The sequence below is a fragment of the Scyliorhinus canicula genome, chromosome 1 (genome assembly GCF_902713615.1).
Source record: "Scyliorhinus canicula chromosome 1, sScyCan1.1, whole genome shotgun sequence".
Classification (NCBI taxonomy): Eukaryota; Metazoa; Chordata; class Chondrichthyes; order Carcharhiniformes; family Scyliorhinidae; genus Scyliorhinus; species Scyliorhinus canicula.
In genome coordinates, this window is record NC_052146.1 from 110,678,832 (window position 1) to 110,699,380 (window position 20,549).

Genomic DNA, 20,549 nt, shown 5'->3' on the forward strand with positions numbered 1-20,549 from the left:
GTTGTTGCATATCGGAGTCCAGACCGACGCTCCCTCCAGCTTCTTGTACCTCCTCCACTGTCCCCAGATCCGCAATGTCGCCACCACCACCGGGCTTGTGGAGTAACGGGTGGGCGGGAACAGCAAAGGAGCCGTTATCAAAGCTCCCAGACTAGTACTTTTACATGACGCCGCCTCCAGCTGCTCCCACGCCGCCCTCCCCACCCTCATCGCCCAATTCCTAATCATAGCTATATTGGCCGCCCAGTAGTAGTTGCGAAAGTTCAACAGCGCCAACCCCTCGACTTCGAAACAACAGCGATCTCCTTACTCGCGGGGTCTTATTCGCCCACACAAAGCCCATAATGATCCTACTCAGCCGCTTAAAAAAGGCCTGAGGGATGAAGATGGGGAGGCACTGATAGACAAACAAAAATCTGGGGAGGACAGTCATTTTCGCGGTCTGCACCCTCCCTGCCAGTGACAGCGGGAGCATGTCCCACCTTTTAAAGTCCACTTCCATTTGCTCCACCAACCAGGTCAGGTTGAGCCTGTGCAGGGCATCCCATTTCCTGACCACCTGTATACCCAGGTAACGAAAAGTTTTCTCTACCATCCTGAGTGGCAGCTCTTTCAGTCTCTCCTCCTGCCCCTTGGCCTGGATCATAAACAACTCGCTCTTTCCCATGTTCAGTTTGTACCCTGAAAAACTACCAAAATCCCTCAGGATCCGCAGAACCTCCCCCATCCCCTCCACAGGGTCCGAAATGTACAGGAGCAAATCATCCGCGTATAGCGAGGCCCGATGTCCCCCCCCCCCCCCCCCCCCCCCCCCCCGCCCCCCCCCCCCCCCCCGCGAACCAGTCCCCGCCAGTTCCTCGAGGCTCTCAGCACCATAGCTAGTGGTTCTATAGCTCGGGCAAATAGTAATGGGGAGAGGGGACACCCTTGCCTCGTTCCCCGGTGAAGCTCGAAGTACCCCGACCTCAGCCGGTTTGTACATACAATTGCTACAGGCGCCTGGTACAGCAATTTCACCCAGCCAATAAAACCCTCACCAAACCCGAACCTCCCCAGCGTTTCCCAGAGGTACTCCCACTCCACCCGGTCAAAGGCTTTCTCTGCGTCCATCGCTGTTACCACCTCCGCCTCCCCTCCCTCTGAGGGCATCATAATAATATTCAAAAGTCTCCGGACATTGGTATTGAGTTGTCTGCCTTTAACAAACCCAGTCTGGTCTTCCTCTATCACCCCTGGGGCGCAATCCTCAATTTTTGTGGCCAGAATCTTAGCCAGCAATTTGGCATCCACGTTTGAAAGCGAAATCGGCCTGTATGACCCGCAATGTTCCGGGTCCTTCCCTCGTTTAATAATGAGTGAGATCCAAGCCTGTGACATTGTTGGGGGGGAGGGTTTCTTTCTCTCTAGCCTCATTGAAGGTCCTCATCAGGAGTGGGCTCAATATTTCCGAAAATTTCTTATGGAATTCTACCTGGTAACCGTCCGGCCCCGGGGTTTTACCTGATTGTATGCCCTCTTTTCTCTTGACAATCTCCTCCAATTCAATCGGGGCCCCCAGCCCCTCCACCAGGTCCTCTTTCACCTTTGGAAACCTCAACTGGTCCAAAAATTGCCTCATCCCTTCCGCTCCCGTCGGGGACTCCGACTCATATAGTTTACTATAGAATTCCTTAAAGACTCCGTTAACCCCCCCGGATCCAAGACCGTGTTACCCTCCTTATTCTTTACTCCCACGATTTCCCTGGCCGCCACCCTCTTTCACAGTTGGTGTGCCAGCATTCTACTCGCTTTCTCCCCATACTCATAGACTGCCCCCCTTGCCTTCCTCAGCTGTGCTACCGCTTTCCCTGTGGTCAGCAGTTCAAATTCCGCCTGCAGACTCCGCCGCTCCCTCAGTAGCCCCGCCTCAGGGGCCTCCGCGTATCTCCTGTCCACTCGGAATATCTCCTCCACCAGTCTCTCCCTCTCCGCTCTTTCTCTTTTCCCTATGGGATCGAATTGAGATGATTTCCCCTCTGACAACGGCCTTCAGAGCCTCCCAGACCGGATTGTGCGCTGTGAATGATGAAGCTCTGGTGTCACCGCTAACCTGGGCGTCGAACTCGTCCGTGCTGGCATCGGTAGTGAAGTCGCCGGTGCGGGTACAGACATGGACTCCGGGAGCGTGTCTTCTGGAGCTTCATTCCTGTGGGTCGGTGAAGGGAAAATGGCAGGCAGGTGCCATGTAGGGGGTGCAGGTGCCATGTAGGGGCGGGGGCGCTGGTCAGTGTAGGTTGGGCGGGGTAAGATGGGGTGGTGGTGGTAGTGGAACCTGCAGGTGCCAGGTCCCGGAGGGAGACCGTATCGGGGTGTTCGATGTATGCGTACTGGGGGTTGGAGTGTAGGAGCTGACCCTCTCGACCAGGGGGTCGGACTTATGGCTCCTGACGTGCTTACGGAGCAAGACGGGCCCCGGTGTCTTCAGCCAGGGCAGAAGCGAGGCCCCCCGAGGTGGATTTCCCGGGGAAAACAAATAGGTGGACTTGAGGGGTCTCGTTTGTGGCCATGCAAAGTAGGGACCTAATAGAGTGGAGTGTGCAGGGGAGGACTTCCTGCCAGTGGGAGACTCCTAGACCGTAGGGCCAGTAGGACGGTCGTTTCCCCTGGGGTTATAACTGGTAGCCCTGCTCGAGGCGATGCCTTTGCTGAGCAGGTACTGACGCAGTTCGTCGCTCGTGAACAACGAGCCCCGGTCATTGTGGACGTATGTGGGGAAACCAAACAGGGTGAAGACACTATGTAGGGCTTTAATGACGGTGGCCGCGGTCATGTTGGGGCAAGGGATTGCAAAGGGGAAGCGGGAGAATTCGTCGATGATGTTGAGGAAATATGAGTTGCGGTTGTTGGAGGAGATACTGAGGCGCTCAAAGGGCTGGGATGCCTTTACCAGGTGGGCCTTATCCGGTCGATAGTAGTGCGGCTTGCACTCCGCGCAGATCGGGCAGTCCCTGGTCATGGCCCTGACCTCCTCAGTGGAATAGGGCAGGTTGTGGGCCTTGATGTAGTGGAAAAGCCGGGTGACCCCCGGGTGGCAGAGGCCATCGTGGATAGCACGTAGTCGGTCATCTTGCGCGCTGGTGCATGTGCCGCGGGACAGGGCATCTGGGGACTCGTTGAGCTTCCCAGGGCGATATACTATATCGTAATTATAGGTAAAGAGTTCGATCCTCCACCTCAAGATCTTATCATTCTTGATTTTGCCCCGCTGTGTATTGTCGAACATGAAGGCTACCGATCATTGGTCGGTGACGAGGGTAAACCTCCTACCAGTGAGGTAGTGTCTCCAGTGCCGCACGGCTTCCACGATGGCTTGGGCCTCCTTTTCGACTGAGGAGTGTCGAATTTCGGAGGTGGTGAGGGTTTGTGAAAAAAAACGCTACGGGCCTGCCTGCCTGATTGAGGGTCGCGGCGAAGGCGACCTCTGATGCGTCGCTCTCCACCTGGAAGGGGACGGACACATCCACCGCGCGCATCGCGGCTTTGGCAATATCTGCCTTGATGCAGCTGAAGGCCTGGCGGGCCTCAGCCGCCAGTGGGAAGATGGTGACCTTGATTAGTGGGCGGGATTTTTCCGCATAGTTGGGGACCCACTGGGCGTAATATGAAAAGAACCCGAGGCACCTTTTCATGGCCTTGGGGCAGTGGGAAAGGGGGAGTTGCAGGAGGGGGCCCAAACGGTCGAGGTCGGGTGCTAGGACCCGGTTTTCCAAGACATAGCCGAGGATGGCTAGTCTGGTCGTGCGGAAAACGCATTTCTCCTTGTTGTAAGTGAGGTTAAGGGTTCGGTCAGTTTGGAGAAATCTCTGGAGGTTGGCATCGTGGTCCTGCTGATCATGGCCGCAGATTATGACGTTGTCTAAGTACGGAAATGTGGCCCGCAGCCCGTAGTGGTCCACCATTCGGTCCATCGTTCTTTGAAAAACCGAGACCCCGTTCGTGACACCAAAGGGGACCCGGAAGAAGTGGAAGAGGCGGCCGTCAGCCTCAAAAGCCGTGTAGTGGCGGTCCTCTGGGCGGATTGGGAGCTGGTGGTATGCAGACATCAGATCCACCATGGAGAAAACCCAGTAGTGTGAGATCTGGTTTACCATGTCTGCGATCCGGGGAAGGGGGTATGCATCAAGGTGCGTGCACCGGTTTATGGTTTGGCTGTAATCTACAACATCTGTAATCTGAGCTCTCCAGGGGCTATTGCTGGCCTTGATAATTCCCTCCCGCAAGAGTCGCTGGACCTCGGACCTGATAAAAGTCCTGTCCGGGATGCTATACCGCCTGCTTCTCGTGCCAACTGGTTTGCAGTCGGCGGTGAGATTTGCGAAGAGCAGGGAAGGGTCGACCTTTAGGGTCGCGAGGCTACATACGGTGAGTGGGGGTAGGGGCCCGCCGAACTTCAGGGTGAGGCTCCTGAGGTTACATTGGAAATCTAATCCCAATAGGAGAAGAGCGCAGAGGTCTGGGAGCACATATAATTTAAAATTGGCGTACTCGGCGCCCTGTATTGCTAGGGTTGCGGTAGTGCAGCCCCAGACCTGCACCGAGTGCGACCCGGAGGCGAGGGAGATGATTTGATGCGCCGGGAAGATTGGGAGCGAGCAGCGTCTTACCATGTCCGGATGAATGAAGCTCTCTGTGATCCCGGAGTCGAAGAGGCAGGGCGTTTTGTGTCCGTTTACCCGGACGGTCATCATAGAGCTCTGGAGGTGTTTTGGTCGTGACTGGTCGAGGGTGACCGCGCCGACTTGCGGGTAGCCGGCGTGGTCGGAGGTGCTGGGGTGGTCCCAAGATGGCTGCCCCCGTTGGTTGCACGTGTCGGGCGGCGAGGAAGATGGCAGCCCCCATGAATCGCACGTGGTGGGCCGCGTGGGCGAGGATGGCCAAGATGGCGGCCCCCATGAGTCACACATGTAGTGCGGGCTTGGAGATGGCTGCCCCCACGGTCAACAGGAGGCCGATGATGATTCCGGGGGAGGGGGAGCCAGCAGACACGCTGCCACACTGCGGGATCTGCAGGCATGTGAGTCTGAGGGTCGGGCCTGCGATTTAGAGTTTCTGGACCTGGCTAGGCAAACTTTAGTAAAATGTCCTTTTCTCCCACAGTCACTGCAGTTCGCGTTCCGGGCCGGGCAGCGCTGCCTGGGGTGTTGAGGCTGGCCATAGAAATAACAGGGTAGCCCCCCCATGGTGAGCGGGCTGCCGCGCTGCACAGGCCTGGGGTATTCTTTGGTCGGGGATCCATGAGGGGGTTGCGTGATCGGACGGGAACGCGTTAAGGCTTTGGAACGCTACTTCCAGAGAGGAGGCTAATTTTACCGTCTCTTCCAGGTCCAGGGCCCCCTTTCGAGTAGGCGCTGTCTCACGTAGTTGGACCTGACTCCAGCCACGTAGGTATCCCGGATGGCGAGGTCCATATGTTGAGTGGCTGTAACGGCCTGGTAATTGCAGCTTCGTGCAAGGACTTTGAGGTCGCATGGATACTCTTCCAGCGATTCCCCGGGACGCTGGCGGCGAGTGGTGAGGAGGTGCCGCGCGTATACCTCGTTCACGGGCCTTACATAGAGGCGCTCTAGCATCGTGAGGGCGTCTGCGTAGGTGGAGGCTTCCTCGAGTTGAACAGAGATTCGATGGCTCACCCATGCGTGGAGGAGACTCAGCTTCTGTTTGTTGGAGGTGGAAGGCGAGGAGACAGCGGTGAGGTAGGCCTTGAAACAGCGGAGCCAGTGCGAAAAAATCTCTTTCGCCTCCGCGGCCTGCGGATCGGGTTCCAGTGGGTCAGGTTTGAGGGCCGATTCCATAGTGGCATTGTAGTTGATTAAATTGATGCGACCATCAATTCAACCAGGGGCTGGTTTAGCACAGGGCTAAATCGCTGGCTTTTAAAGCAGGCCAACAGCACGGTTCGATTGCCGTACCAGCCTCCCCGAACAGGCGCCGGAATGTGGCAACGAGGGGCTTTTCACAGCAACTTAATTTGAAGCCTACTTGTGACAATAAGCGATTTTCATTCAATTCACATGAAACCAGGAGTTGACGTAAACTGTGGCTTTAATCAACTATAACAGTGCCTGCCTGGGACTGGTCTGTTAGTGGGAGCTGCCTACAGGGCGACTGCTCTTTATACCTCCACTCAAGGGGTGGAGTCAGGGGCGGAGCCCACACAGGCCCCAGCATGCTACATTATAGGTAATACCATACAATGGTCAATAAGTGGAGCCCACATGGGCAACAGCGTAATACAGATAAACATATGGTGAATTGTTACAGCAATATATTCACCACAGCGGGAATAAACCTTATGAACGTGGGAGGAAAAAAAGAGAACTCCTTCGCTCTCGGCCGCGCAAACCTCCAGGGATCCACCCCCCGATCTGCTCCATAAAACCCCTCAGTTTGTTAGCCACTGCCGGTCACTTGTCCTGGACTTCAACCCGTCCAGCTCGGGGTCGATGACGGTGTTAAAGTCTCCCCCCATGATCAGGCGGTGTGACTCTTAAGTCTGGGATTTTGCCTAGCATGCGTCTCATAAATTCCACATCAGGCAGGTGGCGGGGTTCCCCCTGCTGCCGCCGCGTGGGGTCCAGGACAGGGTGTTCTCGGGGGTGTGGGTTGGAGAGGGGAGGATCTCGGAAGCGTACCAGGTGATGCAGGAGGTAGACGAGGCCTCGGTGGAGGAGCTGAAAGATAAATGGGAGGAGGAGCTGGGTGAGGAGATTGAGGAGGGGACGTGGGCGGATGCTCTAGAAAGGGTGAACTCCTCCTCTACGTGTGCGAAGCTTAGCCTCATACAGTTTAAGGTACTGCATAGGGCTCTTATGACCGGGACAAGGATGAGCCGTTTTTTTGGGATCGAGGACAGGTGTATTAGGTGCTCAGGGAGCCCAGCAAACATGTCCACATGTTCTGGGCATGCCCAGCGCTGGGGGAATTTTGGAAGGGTGTAGCAAGGACGGTATCGAGGGTGGTAGGATCCAGGATCAATCCAGGCTGGGGACTTGCAATATTTGGGGTTGCAGTTGAGCCGGGAGTGCAGGAGGCGAAAGAGGCCGGTGTTCTGGCCTTTGCATCCCTAGTAGCCTGGCGGAGGATTCTTCTTCAGTGGAAGGATGCAAGGCCCCCAAGCCTGGAAGCCTGGGTCAACGATATGGCGAGGTTTATTAAATTGGAGAGGGTGAGATTTGCCCTAAGGGGGTCAGTGCAGGGGTTTTTCAGGAGGTGGCAACCATTCCTAGACCTCCTGGCAGAACGGTAAAAACAAAAGGTCAGCAGCAGCAGCAACTCGGGGGGTGGGGGTTGTCTCTTTGTTTTTGTTTTGGGTTGAATATCTGTTTTTTGCCAATGACGGGCGTCAATTTATTGTTTCTCTTTTGTATTTACGGCGGGGGAGGGGTTCTGTTTTTTATCTGTTCTTAGAATTTTCTGTTATTGTTTTCTTTTTTGTGAAAATGTGAAAATTTGAATAAAAATTATTTAAAAAACATAAATAAATTCCACATCATCCCAATTCGGAGCATAGACGTTCACAAACACCACCCGGATCTCCACCCACTTTCCACTCACCATTATATACCTGCCCCTCTTATCTGCCACAATTCTCCCAGCCTCGAATGCCACACCCTTACAGATCAGAATTGCTACCCCACTAGTCTTCGAATCCAGCCCTGAATGGAACACCTGGCCTACCCATCCATTTCTCAATCTCGTGTGATCTGCGAGCTTTAAATGAGTCTCCTGAAGCATTGCTACGTCTGCATTTAACCCCTTTAGGTGCGCGAACACACGCGCTCTTTTGACCAGCCCATTCAAACCCCCCCCCCCCCCAAAATAACAGAAGACACTAACATTGCTCCGTGAGGAGACACTTGTTGAACCAAGGCTCCAACTTCCCAAAAATTCGCACTGAATACAGGGCCCCCTCCCACCTCCGTATCTCAACTTTGTCGAAAACACTGCACACTCCAGCCACCACCTCAGCCCTTACACGCACCCAACATTTTGTACAATCTTATATTAGAAACGGTACCGTGTTACCCAGCCCCACCGCCGCATTCCACCAAAGCTTAAGTGCCCTTTAATTCGAGTCCAGCTTTTCTTGTTTGACGAATGACCACACCTCGCCCGGCGTCTCAAAATAGTGATGCCATTCCTTGTACGTGACCCATAGCCTCGCTGGGTGTAGCAACCCAAATTTCACGCGCTTGCAGAAGGGTGTCACCTTCACCCGGTTGAATCCAGCACGCCTCTTGGTCAGCTCCGCACCCAGGTCCTGGTAGATGCGTATCACGCTGTTCTCCCACCTGCTGCTCCGTTCTTTTTTTGCCCACCGCAAGACAGGTTCCTTGTCCGAGAAGCGATGAAATCTCACCACCATGCCCCTTGGCGGTTCATTTGCCTTGGGCTTCCTTGCGGGGGCTCTGTGCGCCCCATCCAGCTCCAGGGGTCGAGGAAATACCCCCGTTCCTATCAGCGTCTCCAGCATCTTGGACACAAATGCTCCCGCATCCGACCCCTCCACACCTTCAGGGAGGCAAGTTCTGTCTCCTGGACCTGCTTTCTAGGTCCTTCAGCCTCTGCTGCCACTTCTTGTGGAGGTCATCCTGCGTCTCCATCTTAAGGGCCAATACAACCAACTTGTCCTCATGGTCGGATAGCTTTTTCTCCATCTCCTTAATCGCTTTCCCTTGTGTTGCCTGAGTTGCGATCATTTGGTCTATTGATGCCTTCATCGAGGCCAGCATGTCCTTTTTAAGATCAGCAAAGCAGCCCCTAAGGAGCTCCTGTTGCTCCTGTGCCCACTGCGCCCATGGAAACTCCTGAAAAAGGTCCGAGAGTCCGTTCCAGACAGGAGCTGCCGAATGCGCGACCTACTCCTCCATGGCCGCCACCAGAAGTCTCGTCACCGCTTCTTCAATGGCCTTGGTGAGATCTTTTCACAGTTGTTCTCTCTGCTGCTAGAATTCAGCTTTAATAAAGGCCCTCAAGTCAAGTTGAGGCCTTTAAGCTCGCCCTTCCCCCGCCTGCATGCTGGAAGAGGCTTTTGTCTTTGCTGCAGCTCCAGCCAAATCTTTCACTGTTTCTGCCAGGTCTGGTAACCAAGAGACATACCATTCCTGGGGGAAAGTACTCCTCCAACATTCACCTACATCTTTTCATCAAAATTCTACCCCGTATTGATTTTTTAAAAAGCTCTTTTCTGTAACCTTGGGCAGGAGCTGCCTTGTGTGTGACCACTTACTCCATGGTCCATACCCGAAGTAGCCAGCCTCTACATTAACGGCAGCAGGGACTCGCTCCGCAGGTTCCAGAACTTCTCAGTCCTCCGGGATGGGAAGTAGGCAGTGTGCTTCCTGCATGAAACCCACACCGCTCTGGGAGACGAAGCCACATGGCTCCTGGAGAGGCGGGGGGGGGGGGGGGGGGGGGGGGGGGGTTGTCACCTAACCTCACATTTAGGTGGGGTGGCCAGCGCAGTGGTTTCACAGCTCCAGGGTTCCAGGTTCGATTCCTGGCTTGGGTCACTGTGCGGAATCTGCACGTTCTCCGCGTGTCTGTGTGGGTTTCCTCCTAGTGGTCCGGTTTCCTCCCACAGTACAAATATGTGGTTCGGTGGATTGGCTATGCCAAATTTCCCTTTGTGTCCCAAAAAAAAATTTAGGTGGGGTTACGGGGATAGGGTGGAGGTGTGGCTTGGGGAGGGTGCTCTTTCCTAGGGCTGGTGCAGACTTGATGGGCCAAATGGCTTCCTTCTGAACTGTGAATTCTATGATCTTGCTGACACCACATTTTCAGCCAGAGATCTTGGGGGTCAAGGAGCCAGTGCCAGGCCGGTTGTATCAAGGGCAATGACGCCCACTGAACAAAGGTATGCACAAATTGAGAAGGAATGCCTCGGCCTCCTCACTGGCATTCTCAAGTTTCACGACCATGTCTACATCCTGCCGACATTCACAGTCGAGACGGATCACAGGCCCCTGGTCCACATTATCCACAAGGGCCTTAATGACATGACGCCTAGGCTGCAGCTCATCCTCCTCAAACTCAGAAGGTACGACTTTGACCTGGTCTACACGCATGGCAAGGCGCTCATCATTGCTAATACACTGTCCTGCTCCATCACCATGCCTAGTGAACCACTGAACGTCATCCGGCACATTGAGTCGGAATACCTGCTGGAGATGGGAAATATGCTCCTCAGGGGTCGTGGACCATATGTTGACGTCGTCCAAGTACATACGAACCCCTTCATCTGTTCCATGACGCGATTAAATATCTCCGATGCCGAGACAATGCCAAACGGCATACGGTTATAGCAGTACATGCCAAACAGTGTGTTGAAGGTACAGAGCCTTCTGCTGGACCCATCCAGCTGGATTTGCCAGAATTCATGTGACGCATCTAACTTCGTTAAAAACCTTGCATGTGCCATCTCACTGGTGAGTTCCTCCCGCTTCGGGATGGGGTAGTGTTCACAGGTGCAGCTGTGTGCTAGCACCCTCCCGGCATCTGATGAGAAGATGATTCGTATCATCTGAGGACACAGCCAAAGATCCCCTCTTGCAGCCTGTTATGCAACACCTAGCCAATGGCTGGCAAAAAGGGCAGTGCCCACAGTTTTTCAATGCAAAGGACGACCTGACGGTGGTTGATGGTATCCTCCTCAAATTGGACCGGATTGTAATTCCACACAATCTCCAGAGCTTGGTGCTCCATCAAATCCACGAGGGCCACCTGGGTGTGGAAAAGTGCAGACGCAGAGCCAGGCAGGCTGTCTACTGGCCTGGTATTAGCTAGGACATCGCGAACATGGCCCTTAACTGTGAGACCTGTCAACGCTTCCAGCCAGCGCAGAGTAAGGAGACACTTCAGCAGCATGAAATCGAAACCTCTCCGTGGTCCAAGGTTGGCATCGACCTCTTTCACGCAAATGGTTGTGATTACGTGTTAATCATTGATTATTTTTCCAATTACCCTGAAGTCGTGAAGCTCTCAGACCTCACATCTCGGACCGTCATGAAAGCCTGTAAGGAGACGTTCTCCAGGCATGGTATCCCACTCACTGTCATGAGTGACAATGGCCCGTGCTTCAGCAGCCATGAATGGTCTCCGTTTGCCGAGTCGTATCAGTTCAAACACATCACTTCCAGCCCACACTATCCGCAGTCAAATGGAAAAGTTGAGAAAGGGGTGCACATAGTGAAGCAGCTCATCTGCAAGGCTGCGGATTCTGCGTCTGACATTCACCTTGCGCTGCTTGCATACAGGGCAACCCCACTGTCCACTGGCATGTCGCCGGCTCAACCCCTGATGAACAGGGACCTGCGAATGGCACTTCCAGCCATTCACTTGCCCAACCCGGATCATCTCCCGGTGCTGCAGAAGGTGCAGCAAGTCTGAGACCGGCAAAAACAGGGCTATGATGCTCATGCCACCGATTTGCCCGTGTTATCCCCGTCAGACACTGTTCGGATAAAGATCACTGATGGAGGCTGGTCAGCTCCAACTGTCGTTGTTCGACAGGCTTCCCCCCGCTCGTATGTTCTGCGTCTGGCTGATGGTTCTGTTGTGCGACGAAACAGATGGGTACTGCGCAAAGTTGCCTGCCCGCAACCACATTCTTCTCCATTTCCTTCTGTTGTTTTGCCACCTCCTGATATCTCACCTCACGAGGCCACCAGTCTGGCTTCAATCCCGCCCATCAAGGCGCTGTCGTCCCCACCACCACCTCTCCGGCGGTCGACCAGGATCAGACGCAAGCTCCAGAGACTGGATTTATAAACATTTGTTTGCTTTGTTCTGTGTCCTCGCCTTAGACAGCTGTTTTCACATGTACATATGTTCACATCCACTGCATGTATGTTAATATTGGCCTATTCTTGTAAATACCTTCACATATGTCATCCAAACATAAAAAAAGGGAGATGCCATGATATACAGACACACACATAATGATGATATACAGGCACCATAATAATATACAGACAAGCAGCTAATGGACACAGAGAACAGGACATGACCAATAAGCAGGCAGGACACTCAGGGGTGGGATCTAACTATAAAAGACACGAGGCACTGACACTCGACTTCTTTCAACTGATGAACATCTAGAGAGCCAGTCAAGGGTGTTGTTACAATCTCACACCTCCACCACGTGGCTAAGAACTAGTCTGGTTCAGTCAGACAGGGTAACCACACTTAAGTCAGCAGAGAGTCGAACTCATGGAGAACTGTGCTAACTGTGCTATTAGTTCAATAAACCTGATTGAACTAACTTCAAGGTCTGGAGTATCTTTTTGATCTAAGCTGCATCCAGTTGCAGCCAGTGTTATACCAGTGTACCTAACACTACAGCTGTCTGTATACTGGCATTTTAACAACCTGCTGCTAGAGGACGAGCGGTTCCTGGGCTTGTTTCTTCACTTCTGGACCAGATGGAGAAGGAAGCGGGGAGGCTTCCCCTCTTTGAGGCTATGGTGGGACGTGGGCAAGACTCAAGTGCACACCTTCTGTCAGGAGTAAACGAGGAAGTTGACAAAGAGGCGGAAATCCAGGGTTGAGGAGAAGGAGGTGCTTGAGCTGGAGTCGCGTCTCGGTAAGCTCGATGAGGACCCGGCCCTGCAGCCGGTGTAAAGAGAGAAGAAGGGCGCGTTGCGGGACCTGCAACTTGTCGGGTCCTGGGGGGCGTATGTGAGGTCGCGGATCCAGATCCTCATGGACATGGACCGTGGCACCCCGTTCTTCTACTCGCTGGAAAAAAGCCGCGGGGTCTGTCAGCAGCTCCTCTTCTCGGATTCAGAGGAAGCTTGGGCCCAAATCCGAAGCTTCCACAGCGCCCTCGTTTATCCGGATCCGTCCAGCGAGGATGCTTGCAGAGTTTTGTGGGAGGACCTGCTGCAGGTCCTGCGGAGGAGGCTGTCAGGGCTGCTTCTGCGCCGGCCGGGCATTGGGGTGGTCCTTTCGGCTTATGCTGATGACGTGCTCCTCATGTTCACTGACCCTGCTGACCTGTGGAGGATGCGAGAGTGTCAGGCTGTGTACTCCGACGCGTCCTCTGCCAGGATCAACTGGACCAAATGTTCCGGAATCCTGGTCAGTCCGTGGCAGACAGACCCCCTCCTAGAAGAGCTCAGGCCTTTCACCTGGAGCAGGACCAGCCTCCTCTACTTGGGAGTCCACCTTTGCCTGGCTGAAGAATCCTGGCCGGGTAACTGGCAGGGGCTGGAGGCCAAGGTCACCGCTTGCTTGAGACGCTGGACACGACTGCTCCGAGTGCTGTCTTACAGGGGTTGAGTACTCATCATAAACCAGCTGACAGCCTCCATGTTGTGGTAATGGCTGGTCACTTTGGCCCCTCCACCTGACTTTGTCAAAAAGATCTAGAGATGCTTGTAGAGTTCATCTGGAATGAGAGACTGCGCTGGGTTGCTGCTGAGGTTCTGAATCTCCCGCTTAGGGAGGGCGGCCAGGCGCTGGTGTGCCTTCGCACCCAGGTGATGACCTTCCACCTTCAGACCCTGTAACGATACCTTTACGTTGAGCCCCCTCCACGATGGTGTGCCGTGGTGACCCATTTCTTCTGCCAGGAACACGCTTCCCCCAGAAAGGAAGCATGCGGTGTCCACGAGCACTATCGAGGCCTTTGGTAGGCATCACAGGGGTTGGGTTTTTATTGACCCCTTGAATTGCACTCTTATTTGATGTTTTTAAGTTTTTGTTGATCTTTGTTATGTTCGGGCAGTGCCCCGAACAGGAGCGGCTCTTCTTTGCTTTGCCCCTCAGTTTGTTTCTTTCCTCAGAGTGGCCAATCCACCTAACCCGCACATCTTTGGACTGTGGGAGGAACCGGAGCTCCCGGAGGACCCACGCAGACACGGAGAGAACGTGCAATCTCAACACAGACAGTCACTCAAGGCCGGAATTGAACCTGTGTCCCTGGAGCTGTGAGGCAGCAGTGCTAACCACTGTGCCACCGTGACGCCTTAATGTCCAACTCTATATATCAAAGGGCCCAAAAGACCGACTTCTGACTTTAAATTCCTTCCTTATTTTATCTATCACCCATTGCACAAATTCTGCAGAAGCACTGCACTAAAAATCATCAACACGCATGGATACCTGCTAGTTTCTCCTTACCATACCAATGGAACATGCCTGGATCTGTCTTTAGCTGAATACAACCTATTTTCAGGAGGACAAATCCAACTGAGAAATACCACACCCCTGATGCACCATTCAATCTGTAAACAACACTGTTTAATTTTCACATTTCCCTTCTATATCACCAGCCTCTTTAGGTAGTTTCAGAAACACTTCCCTTTGAAATTTATCACCCTGCAAAAATGTAGCTTTTAAATCAATTGATTTACACTCCCAGGAATCTGTTGCTAAAAGGTGCTATGTTGCTAAGATATTTGGCAAAAGAAGCAACAGTGAAATGAGGAAAAGGATTTTTATGCAGCAAGTGATTAGGATCTGGAATGCACTGACTGAAAACGTGACAGAGGTAGATTCAATTGAGGCATTCAAAAGAGCATTAGGTTATTTGAAAATAGGCAGGGGAATGGCACTCGGTGAATTGCTCCTTCAAAGAACCAACACAGACACGATGGGCTGAATGGCCTCCTGCTGTGTTGCAACCATTCTGCAATTCCGTAATTATTGAAAGGATTTGATTGGGTATAAGAACAAGGAAAAGTACAGCACAGGAACAGGCCCTCCAAGCCTGTGCCGATCATGATGCCCGAAAAACCTGCTGCCCTTATGCGATCCCTCTATTTCCTCCCTATTCATGTACCCATCCAGATGTCTCTTAAATGTTGCTAATGTGCCTGCTTCCTCCACATCCTCTGGCAGCGCGCTCCAGGCACCCACCACTCTCTGTGTGAAAAACGTACCCCGCATATTTCCCTTAAACTTTCCCCCTCTCACCTTGAACCTCTGTGCGTCTTCTAATTGACACTGCCATCCTTGGAAAAAGCCTCTAACTATCCACCCTGTCTGTGCCTTTCATAATTTTGTAGACCTCTATCAGGTCCCCCCTCAGCCTCTATCTTTCCAGTGAAAACTAGTTTAGTTTATTCAACCTCTCCTCATAGCCAACAACCTCGAGACCAGACAACGTTCTGGTGAACTTTCTTTGCACTCTCTCCAAAGCTTCCACGTCCTTCTGATAATGTGGTGACCAGAACTTCACGCAGTTACGACCCCCTAGAGGGGCAAAACTTGTAAAGCATCTGATTCCCCTGCAACAAATATTTTAAGTTTATTGACAACTCAAGAACAGAAAAGAATCAGCAACATGCTAAAAACAGTCACGGAAATCAGTAATATGCTGAAAGCATTTACAAGACACCAAGAAAAAAAAACCAAAACCACCAGCTCACAAGCCAGCACACACCCACCACCACCCCAGGCTTGACATCAGCGGAAAGGTTCCCAAAGAGCAGCACAGACCACTGGAAAAGGACACACCGGTGCCGGGCACGGTGTGAGAGAGAGAGAAAACACGCCTCTCGTACCAAGAGGGGGCACAGTTCAACCCAAAACAGTTCCTTGAAACAAACCACCAGCTGCAAAGCCAGTATACGGCCACCTCCCCAATGGTAGCCCCACATCGGTGGAAAGGCACCCAAATGAGCAGCTCTACAGCAGAACCAGTTGTGGTGCCACGGGCCTGGCTGCTGCTGAATTTACCCTGAAAGGTTATTCCCCCCCCCCAACAGCAACCAAAATGGTATACCTGTTTGAGAGGGGAATAGCTACAGGAAGCTCCTGCCTGCCTCTCCTGACGGTCACCCATCTACTTGTCTGAAACTGTGGTGTGACCACCTTCCTGAAGCTAGTGTCTTTCACACTCTCTGCCCTGTATTCTCTGCAATGTGTCCATCTGCTGCTCCAACCAAACTATGCGGTTTATGAGGAGATGCAGTTGATGACACTTCCTGCAGCCACAGTTGTCAAGGATGCTAGCATGCTCCCTGATCTCCCCCATCTGGCAGGAGGAGCATATCACTGCCCTAACTGCTATCTGGCTATGTAAGCCTACTTGTGATAATAAAGATTATTATTATTATCTCTGCCATTGTACACTTAAGAAAGATATAAGAATCTTACCTTGCTTGTCCTCCTCACTGCCTTTTTTTTGGTTAGAGGCGGGAAAAAGCTTCTTGACACCAGTTCTTCAGCTACCCACAGTACAGTCGAGGTGTCTGAGTTGACCTCGCAGAATCCTCTTCTGCCGCCTCTACTGGATCGTATATGGAAATAAATTATTTCCTTTGATGCAAGAGTCCAGAACAAGGGATTGTAGACTTAGCATTAGAGCAAAAAGGTTCAGAGGTGATTCAGAAGCATTTCACATAAAGGGATCGTGGAAATCTGCAAATCTCCTTTAAGAAGCTCGTCAGTACATTTAGAACCATAAAACAACATATGTTGAAAATTTCAAAACTAAGATTGATAGAATCTTGTTAGGAAAGTGAACCAAGGGTTATGGGACCAAGGGAGCTAAATCAACCATGATATGCATAAATGGCTGTACAGGCTTAAAGGGCAGTATGGCTTATTCATATTCCTATAGGAAGTATAGTACAACTGAGTTTACAATATAAATAATGTAGAATGTGTGAAGTTATATTGTGTACAGTATTGTGAGTTTGTGTACAAGTGGCTGCACATCACAGGCTGAAGAAGTTTTTAAAACTCAGTCCATATTGGACAGAAATCCAGTCCTGCTTTTCTCTCTACACTCTGTGGTTCGATTTCCTATCTCTGGTGTCACAATCTGACTGTGTGAATGCAAATTCAAAGCCACTCTTTCACAATTGCACAGCTGCTGGTTTGTTTTGAGGCCTTGCTACCCCCCTGATCATGGATGGGGCCTTTTTTCTCAAGAGTTGAGCCCTTCATCTAAAATGACCAGGTAAATGTCATAGTTCAGGTGAGGATGTTTATTTTAACTATCCCCTAATGCTGATCCTGCAGTGAGCTCTGGTCACACTTCACTTAAATTGGTGACAGGCACCCAACAGTCTCAATGGGTTAAGATGTTCATTAGGCCTCATGAGGTGATTAACTTTGATTGCTGAAAATAGTTGGAGTAGCACCTGGGAGGGAAAAGAAAAACTTCAAAGGGACAGGCCAAGTTGGTAGCATCAGCATTTTACGTTAGCCATACTTAAGTTATTTGCTGGATTAAGTTGCAAGATTCAGGCCGTGCAGTTATGAGCAGCACAGAATGTGTGTGTGATTTAAAAGTGACAGACGATCTGTTAGTGACAATTAGCTGGGAGAGTGTTGATGATGTGAATGAAACCAGCCATATGAGTGCGTGTTCCTGTTAGTGTCAGTGTGCAGATGTTAATGTTTAGTGTGGGTGCATGGTCATGAGTGTGTTAGTCTGAAAGTATTGCTGTGTGTGCTTTAATTAGCATGTGTAGGGGATCTTGGCAGTGTATTAGTACATTAGTTTGTGAAACTTTCAGCAAGTGTATATCTCCAGAGGAGTTGGTATTACTAAGAGTGGCTTAGTGAGTGAGATCAATTGCTAAGGAGAGTTTTCCTGGCAGCAATTCATGATGTTAGCACAGAAGAGGTGTGTTATGTTGACATTTTGAAGACAATAGTGAAGTTTATCACTGCTGTTTAAAATCCATTTATATACCTGTTTGATGTTAAATAAAGTAATTTGTTGATCCATAACCCGACCTGCAGTTCTTTTGAGTAAATGTTCATTGACCCACAGAAGGGAGGAGAATCACGAGGTGGTGTTTGATATATTGCAGTAAACTGGAACAGAGGGGTTCTCTATTTTAACAGCTAAAACCCACTACATTGACCAAAGGCCACTTTAGTTAATGCAAATTCAGCTCATAAGAGTGATAAATGTTGAAAATTAATATAGTGCCACCCCCACCACCAAAATAGAGATACAGCGGCTGATTATCATTCTGACCAAAAGTCTATTTTAAAGCTTTAATTCAAAGGAAATTGAACCATGGTTAAAAAGCAGTGGAAGCAAAATGTGATTGTGTTTGAAATTGGGTGGATCATGTTGGGTATTCTAAACAATCTCATTATCAGATTGTGAGCTGCAGACACTAATTGGACACCCTAACACCACCCATGGGACTGATCCCTTTGAATTCCACTAACTCCAATACAGAGTCAAAAATAGAAAATACTGGACAATCTCCGCAGGTCTGACCGCATTTGTGAAGAGCAAACCGAGCTAGTGTTTCACGTCTGGATGGCTCTTTGGCGGAATCATTGGCCGGGATTTTCCTCCCCCTCCGCAGTGTGTTCTGTAGCAGCGGAGGATGATTTTCTAGTGGCTGGATCTTCTGGTCCTGCCGTTAGCAGGGTTTCCCATTGTATGCACCATTCGCTACCGTGAAACCCTCACGGGTGTGCCATCGGCAGGACCGTAACAACTACCCAGCATGAACAGCTAGAAAATCCTGTCCATAGAATCATGGAATTATTATGTCATAGATGGAGTTAGAACATAGAACAGCACAGTACAGGCCCTTCGGCCCACGATGTTGTGCCGACCATTTATCCTAATCTAAGGTCAACCTAACCTACACCCCTTCAATTTAATGCTGTCCAAGAGTCGCTTAAATGCCCCTAATGACTCTGACCCACCACCTCTGCTGGCAGTGCATTCCACACACCCACCACTCTGTGTAAAGAATCTACCTCTGACATCTCCCCGATACCTTCCTCCAATCACCTTAAAATGATGTCCCCTCATGACACCCATTTCCGCCCTGGGGAAAAGTCTCTGGCTATCCACTCTATCCATGCCTCTCATCACCTTGTACACCTCTATCAAGTCACCTCTCTTCCTTCTTCGCTCCAGTGAGAAAAGCCCGAGCTCCCTCAACCTTTTTTCATAAGACGCCCTCCAGTCCAGGCAGCATCCTGGTAAATCTCCTCTGCACCCTTCCGAAGCATCCACATCCTTCCTATAATGAGGCGACCAGAACTGGACACAATATTCCAAGTGTGATCTAACCAGGGTTTTATAAAGCTGCAGCAAAACCTCGCGGCTTTTAAACTCAATCCCCCTGTTAATAAAAACTAACACACCATATGCCATCTTAACAACCCTATCAACCTGAATGGCAACTTTAAGGGATCTATGTACATGGACCCCAAGATCCCTCTGTTCCTCCACACTTCCAGGAATACTGCCTTCAACCCTGTATTCAGCATTCAAATTTGACCTTCCAAAATGAATCATTTCATATTTATCTCAATTTAGCATGTTGTGGTCCATGCCGACACTCTGCCTGAGCAACTCTGCTGATTTCACTTCCCTGAAGTCACAATTGTATTTTGGATTTATTGTCATGTGTGCCCAAGTACAGTGAAAGTATTGTTCTGTGTACAGTCCAGACAGATTGTTCCATACATGAAAAACAGAGGACATACGATAAATACACAAAGCAAATACATAGACATCGGGTGAAGCATACGGAGTGTAGTGCTACACAGTAGAGAAGAAGTAACTACTTCCACCATGTCCTTGGGCATTGCAATCCAGATCCTAATCACTCACTTCCTAAAAGTGTTCTTCCTCATTTCACTGATTCTTTTGCCAGTCACCTTAAATTGGTGACCTCGAGTTCACAATGTTTCTGTCAAACCAAACAGTTTTTCACTATCTAGTCTGTTTAGATTCTTCAAGATTTTGAACACTTTTATCAAATCTCCTCAACGTTCTCTTCTTGACGAAGAGCAATCAAAGCTTTTCCAACATAGCAATGTAAATGAAGTCCATCGTCTCTGGAACCACACCAACAAACATTTTCTGCACACCCTTTTTCAAACTTTTTTTATCCCGGGATCCACTTTTACCAACCGACTGACCTTCACAACCCACGCCGGCTGACCTTTGTGACAAATGCCATGTTTGCTTTCCTTTTAATGCGAAGGGGAGCCTGTTTGGTCTCATCATCTCACTTGAGTCAGGTGCAAAGGAGGAGAGGACAATGTGCACATCAGGTGCAGATTTCAGCCTGTTCCTTTGTGCCATCTTCATCATTGTGAAAACAAAAAATCCAACCTCGCACGTATAGGTCATCATGATGGACAAAACCATACCTCTAAGAAATCATCCTTTCTACTGCTTTGTTCCCGAGTTAAGTTTCTTCTTTGTAGACTGTTAACCAGAGGCCCTGGAGCTGTGTGCAGAGCGAACACTAACATTGCTCTGTCTTGCCCTAGACTCTCCTGTGCAGCTCTATCAAGCTGATAGAGATTCTGTCCAATAGGTAAACTGCCTATTTGAGTCTCTGGCCGTCTCTGACTTTTAAGAAAACCATTGATCTTCACAGTCCACTTGCCAGATCACAAACCAGGGGCTGAGTCTTACCCTGAACAGGGTAAGGGTGGTGGAGTGTGCTCCATCACCAGGGCCTGTCTCTGTAGATGAGCTCTCAGGCCGGCACAAGCCTCATTTCCCCGCATAAATCACCCAGAGGAACCATGCGGCGGGGGAGGCGGGAGCAGCA

General features: G+C 50.9%; 2 protein-coding genes across 5 annotated transcripts in view; one reads left to right on the forward strand and one right to left on the reverse strand.

The window, feature by feature from the left end:
* The window catches only part of LOC119966199 (mannosyl-oligosaccharide 1,2-alpha-mannosidase IA-like), a 345,095-nt gene extending 328,915 nt beyond the window's left edge, over positions 1-16,180 (reverse strand). Inside the window, exon 1 of the mRNA XM_038797540.1 lies at positions 16,144-16,180. The gene's annotated coding sequence lies outside the window, so the exon portion shown is untranslated. The remainder of the gene's footprint in view (positions 1-16,143) is intronic.
* Positions 1-20,549, forward strand: part of LOC119966211 (synaptotagmin-like protein 2) — a 164,340-nt gene that overhangs the window by 6,249 nt on the left and 137,542 nt on the right. For 2 of the 4 annotated variants that reach the window (XM_038797550.1, XM_038797571.1), the window contains exon 1: positions 16,827-16,969. The exons of 1 other annotated variant lie outside the window; for it this stretch is intronic. The gene's annotated coding sequence lies outside the window, so the exon portion shown is untranslated. Of the gene's footprint in view, positions 1-16,826; positions 16,970-20,549 lie in introns of those variants that run through there. One more of the 4 variants, XM_038797560.1, reaches the window with a different exon arrangement.